This window comes from Osmia lignaria, unplaced genomic scaffold (genome assembly GCF_051020975.1).
Source record: "Osmia lignaria lignaria isolate PbOS001 unplaced genomic scaffold, iyOsmLign1 scaffold0003, whole genome shotgun sequence".
Classification (NCBI taxonomy): domain Eukaryota; kingdom Metazoa; phylum Arthropoda; class Insecta; order Hymenoptera; family Megachilidae; genus Osmia; species Osmia lignaria.
Genome location: NW_027478160.1, coordinates 18,102,207 through 18,120,225, shown reverse-complemented (window position 1 = coordinate 18,120,225; position 18,019 = coordinate 18,102,207).

Genomic DNA, 18,019 nt, shown 5'->3' with positions numbered 1-18,019 from the left:
TTCTTTGAGATAACTCTGCACTATTGCGAGCTGCAAATGCCACTTCCAGCTTAGCTGTGCAGAAGAAGAACAACAAGAAGAAGAAATATCTCGAAATATGTCCGTCAGGCCCCTTCCCTTGCGATAAATCTGCAAATATCTCGGAAACGAAGCGAGCTATGGCAAAATGTTAAGAGACCTTTTTTGTAGAGAATTAAGTTTCCCACTTTTGATGTTCTATGATATTTTTTGATCAGATGCGTAGTTCTCGAGATATATCAAGATATTTAAAAGTTCCGAAGCCGCACCAACATAATAGAGATACAGAAACACCGTGGCCCCTTTCTTTGAGATAACTCTGCACTATTGCGAGCTGCAAATGCCACTTCCAGGTTAGGTGTGCAGAAGAAGAACAACAAGAAGAAGAAATATCTCGAAATATGTCCGTCAGGCCCCTTCCCTTGAGATATATCTGCAAATATCTCGGAAACGAAGCGAGCTATGGCAAAATGTTAAGAGACCTTTTTTGTAGAGAATTATGTTTCCTACAATTTATGTTCTATGATATTTTTTGATCAGAAGCGTAGTTTTCGAGATATATCGAGATATTTAAAAGTTCCGAAGCCGCACCAACATAATAGAGATACAGAAACACCGTGGCCCCTTTCTTTGAGATAACTCTGCACTAGTGCGAGCCGCAAATGCCACTTCCAGCTTAGCTGTGCAGAAGAAGAACAACAAGAAGAAGAAATATCTCGAAATATGTCCGTCATGCCCCTTCCCTTGAGATAAATCTGCAAATATCTCGGAAACGAAGCGAGCTATGGCAAAATGTTAAGAGACCTTTTTTGTAGAGAATTAAGTTTCCTACTTTTTATGTTCTATGATAATTTTTGATCAGATGCGTAGTTCTCGAGATATATCAAGATATTTAAAAGTTCCGAAGCCGCACGAACATAATAGAGATACAGAAACACCGTAGCCCCTTTCTTTGAGATAACGCTGCACTAGTGCGAGCCGCAAATGCCACTTCCAGCTTAGCTGTGCAGAAGAAGAACAACAAGAAGAAGAAATATCTCGAAATATGTCCGTTAGGCCCCTTCCCTTGAGATAAACCTGCAAATATCTCGGAAACGAAGCGAGCTATGGCAAAATGTTAAGAGACCTTTTTTGTAGAGAATTAAGTTTCCTACTTTTTATGTTCTATGATATTTTTTGATCAGATGCGTAGTTCTCGAGATATATCAAGATATTTAAAAGTTCCGAAGCCGCACCAACATAATAGAGATACAGAAACACCGTGGCCCCTTTCTTTGAGATAACTCTGCACTATTGCGAGCTGCAAATGCCACTTCCAGCTTAGCTGTGCAGAAGAAGAACAACAAGAAGAAGAAATATCTCGAAATATGTCCGTCAGGCCCCTTCCCTTGAGATATATCTGCAAATATCTCGGAAACGAAGCGAGCTATGGCAAAATGTTAAGAGACCTTTTTTGTAGAGAATTATGTTTCCTACAATTTATGTTCTATGATATTTTTTGGTCAGAAGCGTAGTTTTCGAGATATATCGAGATATTTAAAAGTTCCGAAGCCGCACCAACATAATAGAGATACAGAAACACCGTGGCCCCCTTCTTTGAGATAACTCTGCACTATTGCGAGCTGCAAATGCCACTTCCAGCTTAGCTGTGCAGAAGAAGAACAACAAGAAGAAGAAATATCTCGAAATATGTCCGTCAGGCCCCTTCCCTTGCGATAAATCTGCAAATATCTCGGAAACGAAGCGAGCTATGGCAAAATGTTAAGAGACCTTTTTTGTAGAGAATTAAGTTTCCCACTTTTTATGTTCTATGATATTTTTTGATCAGATGCGTAGTTCTCGAGATATATCAAGATATTTAAAAGTTCCGAAGCCGCACCAACATAATAGAGATACAGAAACACCGTGGCCCCTTTCTTTGAGATAACTCTGCACTATTGCGAGCTGCAAATGCCACTTCCAGGTTAGGTGTGCAGAAGAAGAACAACAAGAAGAAGAAATATCTCGAAATATGTCCGTCAGGCCCCTTCCCTTGAGATATATCTGCAAATATCTCGGAAACGAAGCGAGCTATGGCAAAATGTTAAGAGACCTTTTTTGTAGAGAATTATGTTTCCTACAATTCATGTTCTATGATATTTTTTGATCAGAAGCGTAGTTTTCGAGATATATCGAGATATTTAAAAGTTCCGAAGCCGCACCAACATAATAGAGATACAGAAACACCGTGGCCCCTTTCTTTGAGATAACTCTGCACTAGTGCGAGCCGCAAATGCCAGTTCCAGCTTAGCTGTGCAGAAGAAGAACAACAAGAAGAAGAAATATCTCGAAATATGTCCGTCATGCCCCTTCCCTTGAGATAAATCTGCAAATATCTCGGAAACGAAGAGAGCTATGGCAAAATGTTAAGAGACCTTTTTTGTAGAGAATTATGTTTCCTACAATTTATGTTCTATGATATTTTTTGATCAGAAGCGTAGTTTTCGAGATATATCGAGATATTTAAAAGTTCCGAAGCCGCACCAACATAATAGAGATACAGAAACACCGTGGCCCCTTTCTTTGAGATAACTCTGCACTATTGCGAGCTGCAAATGCCACTTCCAGGTTAGGTGTGCAGAAGAAGAACAACAAGAAGAAGAAATATCTCGAAATATGTCCGTCAGGCCCCTTCCCTTGAGATATATCTGCAAATATCTCGGAAACGAAGCGAGCTATGGCAAAATGTTAAGAGACCTTTTTTGTAGAGAATTATGTTTCCTACAATTTATGTTCTATGATATTTTTTGATCAGAAGCGTAGTTTTCGAGATATATCGAGATATTTAAAAGTTCCGAAGCCGCACCAACATAATAGAGATACAGAAACACCGTGGCCCCTTTCTTTGAGATAACTCTGCACTAGTGCGAGCCGCAAATGCCACTTCCAGCTTAGCTGTGCAGAAGAAGAACAACAAGAAGAAGAAATATCTCGAAATATGTCCGTCATGCCCCTTCCCTTGAGATAAATCTGCAAATATCTCGGAAACGAAGCGAGCTATGGCAAAATGTTAAGAGACCTTTTTTGTAGAGAATTAAGTTTCCTACTTTTTATGTTCTATGATAATTTTTGATCAGATGCGTAGTTCTCGAGATATATCAAGATATTTAAAAGTTCCGAAGCCGCACGAACATAATAGAGATACAGAAACACCGTAGCCCCTTTCTTTGAGATAACGCTGCACTAGTGCGAGCCGCAAATGCCACTTCCAGCTTAGCTGTGCAGAAGAAGAACAACAAGAAGAAGAAATATCTCGAAATATATCCGTCAGGCCCCTTCCCTTGAGATAAATCTGCAAATATCTCGGAAACGAAGCGAGCTATGGCAAACTGTTAAGAGACCTTTTTTGTAGAGAATTAAGTTTCCTACTTTTTATTTTCTATGATATTTTTTGATCAGATGCGTAGTTCTCGAGATATATCAAGATATTTAAAAGTTCCGAAGCCGCACCAACATAATAGAGATACAGAAACACCGTGGCCCCTTTCTTTGAGATAACTCTGCACTAGTGCGAGCCGCAAATGCCACTTCCAGCTTAGCTGTGCAGAAGAAGAACAACAAGAAGAAGAAATATCTCGAAATATGTCCGTTAGGCCCCTTCCCTTGAGATAAACCTGCAAATATCTCGGAAACGAAGCGAGCTATGGCAAAATGTTAAGAGACCTTTTTTGTAGAGAATTAAGTTTCCTACTTTTTATGTTCTATGATATTTTTTGATCAGATGCGTAGTTCTCGAGATATATCAAGATATTTAAAAGTTCCGAAGCCGCACCAACATAATAGAGATACAGAAACACCGTGGCCCCTTTCTTTGAGATAACTCTGCACTATTGCGAGCTGCAAATGCCACTTCCAGCTTAGCTGTGCAGAAGAAGAACAACAAGAAGAAGAAATATCTCGAAATATGTCCGTCAGGCCCCTTCCCTTGAGATAAATCTGCAAATATCTCGGAAACGAAGAGAGCTATGGCAAAATGTTAAGAGACCTTTTTTGTAGAGAATTAAGTTTCCTACAATTTATGTTCTATGATATTTTTTGATCAGAAGCGTAGGTTTCGAGATATATCGAGATATTTAAAAGTTCCGAAGCCGCACCAACATAATAGAGATACAGAAACACCGTGGCCCCTTTCTTTGAGATAACTCTGCACTATTGCGAGCTGCAAATGCCACTTCCAGGTTAGGTGTGCAGAAGAAGAACAACAAGAAGAAGAAATATCTCGAAATATGTCCGTCAGGCCCCTTCCCTTGAGATATATCTGCAAATATCTCGGAAACGAAGCGAGCTATGGCAAAATGTTAAGAGACCTTTTTTGTAGAGAATTATGTTTCCTACAATTTATGTTCTATGATATTTTTTGATCAGAAGCGTAGTTTTCGAGATATATCGAGATATTTAAAAGTTCCGAAGCCGCACCAACATAATAGAGATACAGAAACACCGTGGCCCCTTTCTTTGAGATAACTCTGCACTAGTGCGAGCCGCAAATGCCACTTCCAGCTTAGCTGTGCAGAAGAAGAACAACAAGAAGAAGAAATATCTCGAAATATGTCCGTCATGCCCCTTCCCTTGAGATAAATCTGCAAATATCTCGGAAACGAAGCGAGCTATGGCAAAATGTTAAGAGACCGTTTTTGTAGAGAATTAAGTTTCCTACTTTTTATGTTCTATGATATTTTTTGATCAGACGCGTAGTTCTCGAGATATATCAAGATATTTAAAAGTTCCGAAGCCGCACCAACATAATAGAGATACAGAGACACCGTGGCCCCTTTCTTTGAGATAACTCTGCACTATTGCGAGCTGCAAATGCCACTTCCAGCTTAGCTGTGCAGAAGAAGAACAACAAGAATAAGAAATATCTCGAAATATGTCCGTCAGGACCCTTCCCTTGAGATAAATATGCAAATATCTCGGAAACGAAGAGAGCTATGGCAAAATGTTAAGAGACCTTTTCTGTAGAGAATTAAGTTTCCTACTTTTTATGTTCTATGATATTTTTTGATCAGATGCGTAGTTCTCGAGATATATCAAGATATTTAAAAGTTCCGAAGCCGCACCAACATAATACAGATACAGAAACACCGTGGCCCCCTTCTTTGAGATAACTCTGCACTATTGCGAGCTGCAAATGCCACTTCCAGCTTAGCTGTGCAGAAGAAGAACAACAAGAAGAAGAAATATCTCGAAATATGTCCGTCAGGCCCCTTCCCTTGAGATAAATCTGCAAATATCTCGGAAACGAAGCGAGCTATGGCAAAATGTTAAGAGACCGTTTTTGTAGAGAATTAAGTTTCCTACTTTTTATGTTCTATGATATTTTTTGATCAGATGCGTAGTTCTCGAGATATATCAAGATATTTAAAAGTTCCGAAGCCGCACCAACATAATAGAGATACAGAAACACCGTGGCCCCTTTCTTTGAGATAACTCTGCACTATTGCGAGCTGCAAATGCCACTTCCAGGTTAGGTGTGCAGAAGAAGAACAACAAGAAGAAGAAATATCTCGAAATATGTCCGTCAGGCCCCTTCCCTTGAGATATATCTGCAAATATCTCGGAAACGAAGCGAGCTATGGCAAAATGTTAAGAGACCTTTTTTGTAGAGAATTATGTTTCCTACAATTTATGTTCTATGATATTTTTTGATCAGAAGCGTAGTTTTCGAGATATATCGAGATATTTAAAAGTTCCGAAGCCGCACCAACATAATAGAGATACAGAAACACCGTGGCCCCTTTCTTTGAGATAACTCTGCACTAGTGCGAGCCGCAAATGCCACTTCCAGCTTAGCTGTGCAGAAGAAGAACAACAAGAAGAAGAAATATCTCGAAATATGTCCGTCATGCCCCTTCCCTTGAGATAAATCTGCAAATATCTCGGAAACGAAGCGAGCTATGGCAAAATGTTAAGAGACCGTTTTTGTAGAGAATTAAGTTTCCTACTTTTTATGTTCTATGATATTTTTTGATCAGATGCGTAGTTCTCGAGATATATCAAGATATTTAAAAGTTCCGAAGCCGCACCAACATAATAGAGATACAGAAACACCGTGGCCCCTTTCTTTGAGATAACTCTGCACTATTGCGAGCTGCAAATGCCACTTCCAGCTTAGCTGTGCAGAAGAAGAACAACAAGAATAAGAAATATCTCGAAATATGTCCGTCAGGACCCTTCCCTTGAGATAAATATGCAAATATCTCGGAAACGAAGAGAGCTATGGCAAAATGTTAAGAGACCTTTTCTGTAGAGAATTAAGTTTCCTACTTTTTATGTTCTATGATATTTTTTGATCAGATGCGTAGTTCTCGAGATATATCAAGATATTTAAAAGTTCCGAAGCCGCACCAACATAATAGAGATACAGAAACACCGTGGCCCCCTTCTTTGAGATAACTCTGCACTATTGCGAGCTGCAAATGCCACTTCCAGCTTAGCTGTGCAGAAGAAGAACAACAAGAAGAAGAAATATCTCGAAATATGTCCGTCAGGCCCCTTCCCTTGAGATAAATCTGCAAATATCTCGGAAACGAAGCGAGCTATGGCAAAATGTTAAGAGACCTTTTTTGTAGAGAATTAAGTTTCCCACTTTTTATGTTCTATGATATTTTTTGATCAGATGCGTAGTTCTCGAGATATATCAAGATATTTAAAAGTTCCGAAGCCGCACCAACATAATAGAGATACAGAAACACCGTGGCCCCTTTCTTTGAGATAACTCTGCACTATTGCGAGCTGCAAATGCCACTTTCAGGTTAGCTGTGCAGAAGAAGAACAACAAGAAGAAGAAATATCTCGAAATATGTCCGTCAGGCCCCTTCCCTTGAGATATATCTGCAAATATCTCGGAAACGAAGCGAGCTATGGCAAAATGTTAAGAGACCTTTTTTGTAGAGAATTATGTTTCCTACAATTTATGTTCTATGATATTTTTTGATCAGATGCGTAGTTCTCGAGATATATCAAGATATTTAAAAGTTCCGAAGCCGCACCAACATAATAGAGATACAGAAACACCGTGGCCCCTTTCTTTGAGATAACTCTGCACTATTGCGAGCTGCAAATGCCACTTCCAGCTTAGCTGTGCAGAAGAAGAACAACAAGAAGAAGAAATATCTCGAAATATGTCCGTCATGCCCCTTCCCTTGAGATAAATCTGCAAATATCTCGGAAACGAAGCGAGCTATGGCAAAATGTTAAGAGACCTTTTTTGTAGAGAATTAAGTTTCCTACTTTTTATGTTCTATCATAATTTTTGATCAGATGCGTAGTTCTCGAGATATATCAAGATATTTAAAAGTTCCGAAGCCGCACCAACATAATAGAGATACAGAAACACCGTGGCCCCTTTCTTTGAGATAACGCTGCACTAGTGCGAGCCGCAAATGCCACTTCCAGCTTAGCTGTGCAGAAGAAGAACAACAAGAAGAAGAAATATCTCGAAATATGTCCGTCAGGCCCCTTCCCTTGAGATAAATCTGCAAATATCTCGGAAACAAAGCGAGCTATGGCAAAATGTTAAGAGACCTTTTTTGTAGAGAATTAAGTTTCCTACTTATTATTTTCTATGATATTTTTTGATCAGATGCGTAGTTCTCGAGATATATCAAGATATTTAAAAGTTCCGAAGCCGCACCAACATAATAGAGATACAGAAACACCGTGGCCCCCTTCTTTGAGATAACTCTGCACTATTGCGAGCTGCAAATGCCACTTCCAGCTTAGCTGTGCAGAAGAAGAACAACAAGAAGAAGAAATATCTCGAAATATGTCCGTCAGGCCCCTTCCCTTGAGATAAATCTGCAAATATCTCGGAAACGAAGCGAGCTATGGCAAAATGTTAAGAGACCGTTTTTGTAGAGAATTAAGTTTCCTACTTTTTATGTTCTATGATATTTTTTGATCAGATGCGTAGTTCTCGAGATATATCAAGATATTTAAAAGTTCCGAAGCCGCACCAACATAATAGAGATACAGAAACACCGTGGCCCCTTTCTTTGAGATAACTCTGCACTATTGCGAGCTGCAAATGCGACTTCCAGGTTAGGTGTGCAGAAGAAGAACAACAAGAAGAAGAAATATCTCGAAATATGTCCGTCAGGCCCCTTCCCTTGAGATATATCTGCAAATATCTCGGAAACGAAGCGAGCGATGGCAAAATGTTAAGAGACCTTTTTTGTAGAGAATTATGTTTCCTACAATTTATGGTCTATGATATTTTTTGATCAGAAGCGTAGTTTTCGAGATATATCGAGATATTTAAAAGTTCCGAAGCCGCACCAACATAATAGAGATACAGAAACACCGTGGCCCCTTTCTTTGAGATAACTCTGCACTAGTGCGAGCCGCAAATGCCACTTCCAGCTTAGCTGTGCAGAAGAAGAACAACAAGAAGAAGAAATATCTCGAAATATGTCCGTCATGCCCCTTCCCTTGAGATAAATCTGCAAATATCTCGGAAACGAAGCGAGGTATGGCAAAATGTTAAGAGACCTTTTTTGTAGAGAATTAAGTTTCCTACTTTTTATGTTCTATGATATTTTTTGATCAGATGCGCAGTTCTCGAGATATATCAAGATATTTAAAAGTTCCGAAGCCGCACCAACATAATAGAGATACAGAAACACCGTGGCCCCTTTCTTTGAGATAACTCTGCACTATTGCGAGCTGCAAATGCCACTTCCAGCTTAGCTGTGCAGATGAAGAACAACAAGAAGAAGAAATATCTCGAAATATGTCCGTCAGGCCAGTTCCTTTGAGCTGAATCTGCAAATATCTCGGAAACGAAGCGAGCTATGGCAAAATGTTAAGAGACCTTTTTTGTAGAGAATTAAGTTTCCTACGTTTTATCTTCTATGATATTTTTTGATCAGAAGCGTAGTTTTCGAGATATATCGAGATATTTAAAAGTTCCGAAGGCGCACCAACATAATAGAGATACAGAAACACCGTGGCCCCTTTCTTTGAGATAACTCTGCACTATTGCGAGCTGCAAATGCCACTTCCAGGTTAGCTGTGCAGAAGAAGAACAACAAGAAGAAGAAATATCTCGAAATATGTCCGTCAGGCCCCTTCCCTTGAGATATATCTGCAAATATCTCGGAAACGAAGCGAGCTATGGCAAAATGTTAAGAGACCTTTTTTGTAGAGAATTAAGTTTCCTACTTTTTATGTTCTATGATATTTTCTGATCAGATGCGTAGTTCTCGAGATATATCAAGATATTTAAAAGTTCCGAAGCCGCACCAACATAATAGAGATACAGAAACACCGTGGCCCCTTTCTTTGAGATAACTCTGCACTATTGCGAGCTGCAAATGCCACTTCCAGGTTAGGTGTGCAGAAGAAGAACAACAAGAAGAAGAAATATCTCGAAATATGTCCGTCAGGCCCCTTCCCTTGAGATATATCTGCAAATATCTCGGAAACGAAGCGAGCTATGGCAAAATGTTAAGAGACCTTTTTTGTAGAGAATTATGTTTCCTACAATTTATGTTCTATGATATTTTTTGATCAGAAGCGTAGTTTTCGAGATATATCGAGATATTTAAAAGTTCCGAAGCCGCACCAACATAATAGAGATACAGAAACACCGTGGCCCCTTTCTTTGAGATAACTCTGCACTAGTGCGAGCCGCAAATGCCACTTCCAGCTTAGCTGTGCAGAAGAAGAACAACAAGAAGAAGAAATATCTCGAAATATGTCCGTCATGCCCCTTCCCTTGAGATAAATCTGCAAATATCTCGGAAACGAAGCGAGCTATGGCAAAATGTTAAGAGACCGTTTTTGTAGAGAATTAAGTTTCCTACTTTTTATGTTCTATGATATTTTTTGATCAGATGCGTAGTTCTCGAGATATATCAAGATATTTAAAAGTTCCGAAGCCGCACCAACATAATAGAGATACAGAAACACCGTGGCCCCTTTCTTTGAGATAACTCTGCACTATTGCGAGCTGCAAATGCCACTTCCAGCTTAGCTGTGCAGAAGAAGAACAACAAGAATAAGAAATATCTCGAAATATGTCCGTCAGGACCCTTCCCTTGAGATAAATATGCAAATATCTCGGAAACGAAGAGAGCTATGGCAAAATGTTAAGAGACCTTTTCTGTAGAGAATTAAGTTTCCTACTTTTTATGTTCTATGATATTTTTTGATCAGATGCGTAGTTCTCGAGATATATCAAGATATTTAAAAGTTCCGAAGCCGCACCAACATAATAGAGATACAGAAACACCGTGGCCCCCTTCTTTGAGATAACTCTGCACTATTGCGAGCTGCAAATGCCACTTCCAGCTTAGCTGTGCAGAAGAAGAACAACAAGAAGAAGAAATATCTCGAAATATGTCCGTCAGGCCCCTTCCCTTGAGATAAATCTGCAAATATCTCGGAAACGAAGCGAGCTATGGCAAAATGTTAAGAGACCTTTTTTGTAGAGAATTAAGTTTCCCACTTTTTATGTTCTATGATATTTTTTGATCAGATGCGTAGTTCTCGAGATATATCAAGATATTTAAAAGTTCCGAAGCCGCACCAACATAATAGAGATACAGAAACACCGTGGCCCCTTTCTTTGAGATAACTCTGCACTATTGCGAGCTGCAAATGCCACTTTCAGGTTAGCTGTGCAGAAGAAGAACAACAAGAAGAAGAAATATCTCGAAATATGTCCGTCAGGCCCCTTCCCTTGAGATATATCTGCAAATATCTCGGAAACGAAGCGAGCTATGGCAAAATGTTAAGAGACCTTTTTTGTAGAGAATTATGTTTCCTACAATTTATGTTCTATGATATTTTTTGATCAGATGCGTAGTTCTCGAGATATATCAAGATATTTAAAAGTTCCGAAGCCGCACCAACATAATAGAGATACAGAAACACCGTGGCCCCTTTCTTTGAGATAACTCTGCACTATTGCGAGCTGCAAATGCCACTTCCAGCTTAGCTGTGCAGAAGAAGAACAACAAGAAGAAGAAATATCTCGAAATATGTCCGTCATGCCCCTTCCCTTGAGATAAATCTGCAAATATCTCGGAAACGAAGCGAGCTATGGCAAAATGTTAAGAGACCTTTTTTGTAGAGAATTAAGTTTCCTACTTTTTATGTTCTATCATAATTTTTGATCAGATGCGTAGTTCTCGAGATATATCAAGATATTTAAAAGTTCCGAAGCCGCACCAACATAATAGAGATACAGAAACACCGTGGCCCCTTTCTTTGAGATAACGCTGCACTAGTGCGAGCCGCAAATGCCACTTCCAGCTTAGCTGTGCAGAAGAAGAACAACAAGAAGAAGAAATATCTCGAAATATGTCCGTCAGGCCCCTTCCCTTGAGATAAATCTGCAAATATCTCGGAAACAAAGCGAGCTATGGCAAAATGTTAAGAGACCTTTTTTGTAGAGAATTAAGTTTCCTACTTATTATTTTCTATGATATTTTTTGATCAGATGCGTAGTTCTCGAGATATATCAAGATATTTAAAAGTTCCGAAGCCGCACCAACATAATAGAGATACAGAAACACCGTGGCCCCCTTCTTTGAGATAACTCTGCACTATTGCGAGCTGCAAATGCCACTTCCAGCTTAGCTGTGCAGAAGAAGAACAACAAGAAGAAGAAATATCTCGAAATATGTCCGTCAGGCCCCTTCCCTTGAGATAAATCTGCAAATATCTCGGAAACGAAGCGAGCTATGGCAAAATGTTAAGAGACCGTTTTTGTAGAGAATTAAGTTTCCTACTTTTTATGTTCTATGATATTTTTTGATCAGATGCGTAGTTCTCGAGATATATCAAGATATTTAAAAGTTCCGAAGCCGCACCAACATAATAGAGATACAGAAACACCGTGGCCCCTTTCTTTGAGATAACTCTGCACTATTGCGAGCTGCAAATGCGACTTCCAGGTTAGGTGTGCAGAAGAAGAACAACAAGAAGAAGAAATATCTCGAAATATGTCCGTCAGGCCCCTTCCCTTGAGATATATCTGCAAATATCTCGGAAACGAAGCGAGCGATGGCAAAATGTTAAGAGACCTTTTTTGTAGAGAATTATGTTTCCTACAATTTATGGTCTATGATATTTTTTGATCAGAAGCGTAGTTTTCGAGATATATCGAGATATTTAAAAGTTCCGAAGCCGCACCAACATAATAGAGATACAGAAACACCGTGGCCCCTTTCTTTGAGATAACTCTGCACTAGTGCGAGCCGCAAATGCCACTTCCAGCTTAGCTGTGCAGAAGAAGAACAACAAGAAGAAGAAATATCTCGAAATATGTCCGTCATGCCCCTTCCCTTGAGATAAATCTGCAAATATCTCGGAAACGAAGCGAGGTATGGCAAAATGTTAAGAGACCTTTTTTGTAGAGAATTAAGTTTCCTACTTTTTATGTTCTATGATATTTTTTGATCAGATGCGCAGTTCTCGAGATATATCAAGATATTTAAAAGTTCCGAAGCCGCACCAACATAATAGAGATACAGAAACACCGTGGCCCCTTTCTTTGAGATAACTCTGCACTATTGCGAGCTGCAAATGCCACTTCCAGCTTAGCTGTGCAGATGAAGAACAACAAGAAGAAGAAATATCTCGAAATATGTCCGTCAGGCCAGTTCCTTTGAGCTGAATCTGCAAATATCTCGGAAACGAAGCGAGCTATGGCAAAATGTTAAGAGACCTTTTTTGTAGAGAATTAAGTTTCCTACGTTTTATCTTCTATGATATTTTTTGATCAGAAGCGTAGTTTTCGAGATATATCGAGATATTTAAAAGTTCCGAAGGCGCACCAACATAATAGAGATACAGAAACACCGTGGCCCCTTTCTTTGAGATAACTCTGCACTATTGCGAGCTGCAAATGCCACTTCCAGGTTAGCTGTGCAGAAGAAGAACAACAAGAAGAAGAAATATCTCGAAATATGTCCGTCAGGCCCCTTCCCTTGAGATATATCTGCAAATATCTCGGAAACGAAGCGAGCTATGGCAAAATGTTAAGAGACCTTTTTTGTAGAGAATTAAGTTTCCTACTTTTTATGTTCTATGATATTTTCTGATCAGATGCGTAGTTCTCGAGATATATCAAGATATTTAAAAGTTCCGAAGCCGCACCAACATAATAGAGATACAGAAACACCGTGGCCCCTTTCTTTGAGATAACTCTGCACGATTGCGAGCTGGAAATGCCACTTCCAGTTTAGCTGTGCAGAAGAAGAACAACAAGAAGAAGAAATATCACGAAATATGTCCGTTAGGCCCCTTCCCTTGAGATAAATCTGCAAATATCTCGGAAACGAAGCGAGCTATGGCAAAATGTTAAGAGACCTTTTTTGTAGAGAATTATGTTTCCTACAATTTATGTTCTATGATATTTTTTGATCAGATGCGTAGTTCTCGAGATATATCAAGATATTTAAAAGTTCCGAAGCCGCACCAACATAATAGAGATACAGAAACACCGTGGCCCCTTTCTTTGAGATAACTCTGCACTATTGCGAGCTGCAAATGCCACTTCCAGCTTAGCTGTGCAGAAGAAGAACAACAAGAAGAAGAAATATCTCGAAATATGTCCGTCAGGCCCCTTCCCTTGAGATAAATCTGCAAATATCTCGGAAACGAAGAGACCTATGGCAAAATGTTAAGAGACCTTTTTTGTAGAGAATTATGTTTCCTACAATTTATGTTCTATGATATTTCTTGATCAGAAGCGTAGTTTTCGAGATATATCGAGATATTTAAAAGTTCCGAAGCCGCACCAACATAATAGAGATACAGAAACACCGTGGCCCCTTTCTTTGAGATAACTCTGCACTAGTGCGAGCCGCAAATGCCACTTCCAGCTTAGCTGTGCAGAAGAAGAACAACAAGAAGAAGAAATATCTCGAAATATGTCCGTCATGCCCCTTCCCTTGAGATAAATCTGCAAATATCTCGGAAACGAAGCGAGCTATGGCAAAATGTTAAGAGACCTTTTTTGTAGAGAATTAAGTTTCCTACTTTTTATGTTCTATGATAATTTTTGATCAGATGCGTAGTACTCGAGATATATCAAGATATTTAAAAGTTCCGAAGCCGCACCAACATAATAGAGATACAGAAACACCGTGGCCCCTTTCTTTGAGATAACGCTGCACTAGTGCGAGCCGCAAATGCCACTTCCAGCTTAGCTGTGCAGAAGAAGAACAACAAGAAGAAGAAATATCTCGAAACCTGTCCGTCAGGCCCCTTCCCTTGAGATATATCTGCAAATATCTCGGAAACGAAGCGAGCTATGGCAAAATGTTAAGAGACCTTTTTTGTAGAGAATTATGTTTCCTACAATTTATGTTCTATGATATTTTTTGATCAGATGCGTAGTTCTCGAGATATATCAAGATATTTAAAAGTTCCGAAGCCGCACCAACATAATAGAGATACAGAAACACCGTGGCCCCTTTCTTTGAGATAACTCTGCACTATTGCGAGCTGCAAATGCCACTTCCAGCTTAGCTGTGCAGAAGAAGAACAACAAGAAGAAGAAATATCTCGAAATATGTCCGTCAGGCCCCTTCCCTTGAGATAAATCTGCAAATATCTCGGAAACGAAGAGAGCTATGGCAAAATGTTAAGAGACCTTTTTTGTAGAGAATTAAGTTTCCTACTTTTTATGTTCGATGATATTTTTTGATCAGATGCGTAGTTCTCGAGATATATCACGATATTTAAAAGTTCCGAAGCTGCACCAACATAATAGAGATACAGAAACACCGTGGCCCCTTTCTTTGAGATAACTCTGCACTAGTGCGAGCCGCAAATGCCACTTCCAGCTTAGCTGTGCAGAAGAAGAACAACAAGAAGAAGAAATATCTCGAAATATGTCCGTCATGCCCCTTCCCTTGAGATAAATCTGCAAATATCTCGGAAACGAAGCGAGCTATGGCAAAATGTTAAGAGACCTTTTTTGTAGAGAATTAAGTTTCCTACTTTTTATGTTGTATGATAATTTTTGATCAGATGCGTAGTTCTCGAGATATATCAAGATATTTAAAAGTTCCGAAGCCGCACCAACATAATAGAGATACAGAAACACCGTGGCCCCTTTCTTTGAGATAACGCTGCACTAGTGCGAGCCGCAAATGCCTCTTCCAGCTTAGCTGTGCAGAAGAAGAACAACAAGAAGAAGAAATATCTCGAAATATGTCCGTCAGGCCCCTTCCCTTGAGATAAATCTGCAAATATCTCGGAAACGAAGCGAGCTATGGCAAAATGTTAAGAGACCTTTTTTGTAGAGAATTAAATTTCCTACTTTTTATTTTCTATGATATTTTTTGATCAGATGCGTAGTTCTCGAGATATATCAAGATATTTAAAAGTTCCGAAGCCGCACCAACATAATAGAGATACAGAAACACCGTGGCCCCTTTCTTTGAGATAACTCTGCACTAGTGCGAGCCGCAAATGCCACTTCCAGCTTAGCTGTGCAGAAGAAGAACAACAAGAATAAGAAATATCTCGAAATATGTCCGTCAGGCCCCTTCCCTTGAGATAAATCTGCAAATATCTCGGAAACGAAGAGAGCTATGGCAAAATGTTAAGAGACCTTTTCTGTAGAGAATTAAGTTTCCTACTTTTTATGTTCTATGATATTTTTTGATCAGATGCGTAGTTCTCGAGATATATCAAGATATTTAAAAGTTCCGAAGCCGCACCAACATAATAGAGATACAGAAACACCGTGGCCACCTTCTTTGAGATAACTCTGCACTATTGCGAGCTGCAAATGCCACTTCCAGCTTAGCTGTGCAGAAGAAGAACAACAAGAAGAAGAAATATCTCGAAATATGTCCGTCAGGCCCCTTCCCTTGAGATAAATCTGCAAATATCTCGGAAACGAAGCGAGCTATGGTAAAATGTTAAGAGACCTTTTTTGTAGAGAATTAAGTTTCCTACTTTTTATGTTCTATGATATTTTTTGATCAGATGCGTAGTTCTCGAGATATATCAAGATATTTAAAAGTTCCGAAGCCGCACCAACATAATAGAGATACAGAAACACCGTGGCCCCTTTCTTTGAGATAACTCTGCACTATTGCGAGCTGCAAATGCCACTTCCAGCTTAGCTGTGCAGAAGAAGAACAACAAGAAGAAGAAATATCTCGAAATATGTCCGTCAGGCCCCTTCCCTTGAGATAAATCTGCAAATATCTCGGAAACGAAGCGAGCTATGGCAAAATGTTGAGAGACCTTTTTTGTAGAGAATTAAGTTTCCTACTTTTTATGTTCTATGATATTTTTTGATCAGATGCGTAGTTCTCGAGATATATCAAGATATTTAAAAGTTCCGAAGCCGCACCAACATAATAGAGATACAGAAACACCGTGGCCCCTTTCTTTGAGATAACTCTGCACTATTGCGAGCTGCAAATGCCACTTCCAGCTTAGCTGTGCAGAAGAAGAACAACAAAAAGAAGAAATATCTCGAAATATGTCCGTCAGGCCCCTTCCCTTGAGATAAATCTGCAAATATCTCGGAAACGAAGAGAGCTATGGCAAAATGTTAAGAGACCTTTTTTGTAGAGAATTAAGTTTCCTACAATTTATGTTCTATGATATTTTTTGATCAGAAGCGTAGTTTTCGAGATATATCGAGATATTTAAAAGTTCCGAAGCCGCACCAACATAATAGAGATACAGAAACACCGTGGCCCCTTTCTTTGAGATAACTCTGCACTAGTGCGAGCCGCAAATGCCACTTCCAGCTTAGCTGTGCAGAAGAAGAACAACAAGAATAAGAAATATCTCGAAATATGTCCGTCAGGCCCCTTCCCTTGAGATAAATCTGCAAATATCTCGGAAACGAAGAGAGCTATGGCAAAATGTTAAGAGACCTTTTCTGTAGAGAATTAAGTTTCCTACTTTTTATGTTCTATGATATTTTTTGATCAGATGCGTAGTTCTCGAGATATATCAAGATATTTAAAAGTTCCGAAGCCGCACCAACATAATAGAGATACAGAAACACCGTGGCCACCTTCTTTGAGATAACTCTGCACTATTGCGAGCTGCAAATGCCACTTCCAGCTTAGCTGTGCAGAAGAAGAACAACAAGAAGAAGAAATATCTCGAAATATGTCCGTCAGGCCCCTTCCCTTGAGATAAATCTGCAAATATCTCGGAAACGAAGCGAGCTATGGTAAAATGTTAAGAGACCTTTTTTGTAGAGAATTAAGTTTCCTACTTTTTATGTTCTATGATATTTTTTGATCAGATGCGTAGTTCTCGAGATATATCAAGATATTTAAAAGTTCCGAAGCCGCACCAACATAATAGAGATACAGAAACACCGTGGCCCCTTTCTTTGAGATAACTCTGCACTATTGCGAGCTGCAAATGCCACTTCCAGCTTAGCTGTGCAGAAGAAGAACAACAAGAAGAAGAAATATCTCGAAATATGTCCGTCAGGCCCCTTCCCTTGAGATAAATCTGCAAATATCTCGGAAACGAAGCGAGCTATGGCAAAATGTTGAGAGACCTTTTTTGTAGAGAATTAAGTTTCCTACTTTTTATGTTCTATGATATTTTTTGATCAGATGCGTAGTTCTCGAGATATATCAAGATATTTAAAAGTTCCGAAGCCGCACCAACATAATAGAGATACAGAAACACCGTGGCCCCTTTCTTTGAGATAACTCTGCACTATTGCGAGCTGCAAATGCCACTTCCAGCTTAGCTGTGCAGAAGAAGAACAACAAAAAGAAGAAATATCTCGAAATATGTCCGTCAGGCCCCTTCCCTTGAGATAAATCTGCAAATATCTCGGAAACGAAGAGAGCTATGGCAAAATGTTAAGAGACCTTTTTTGTAGAGAATTAAGTTTCCTACAATTTATGTTCTATGATATTTTTTGATCAGAAGCGTAGTTTTCGAGATATATCGAGATATTTAAAAGTTCCGAAGCCGCACCAACATAATAGAGATACAGAAA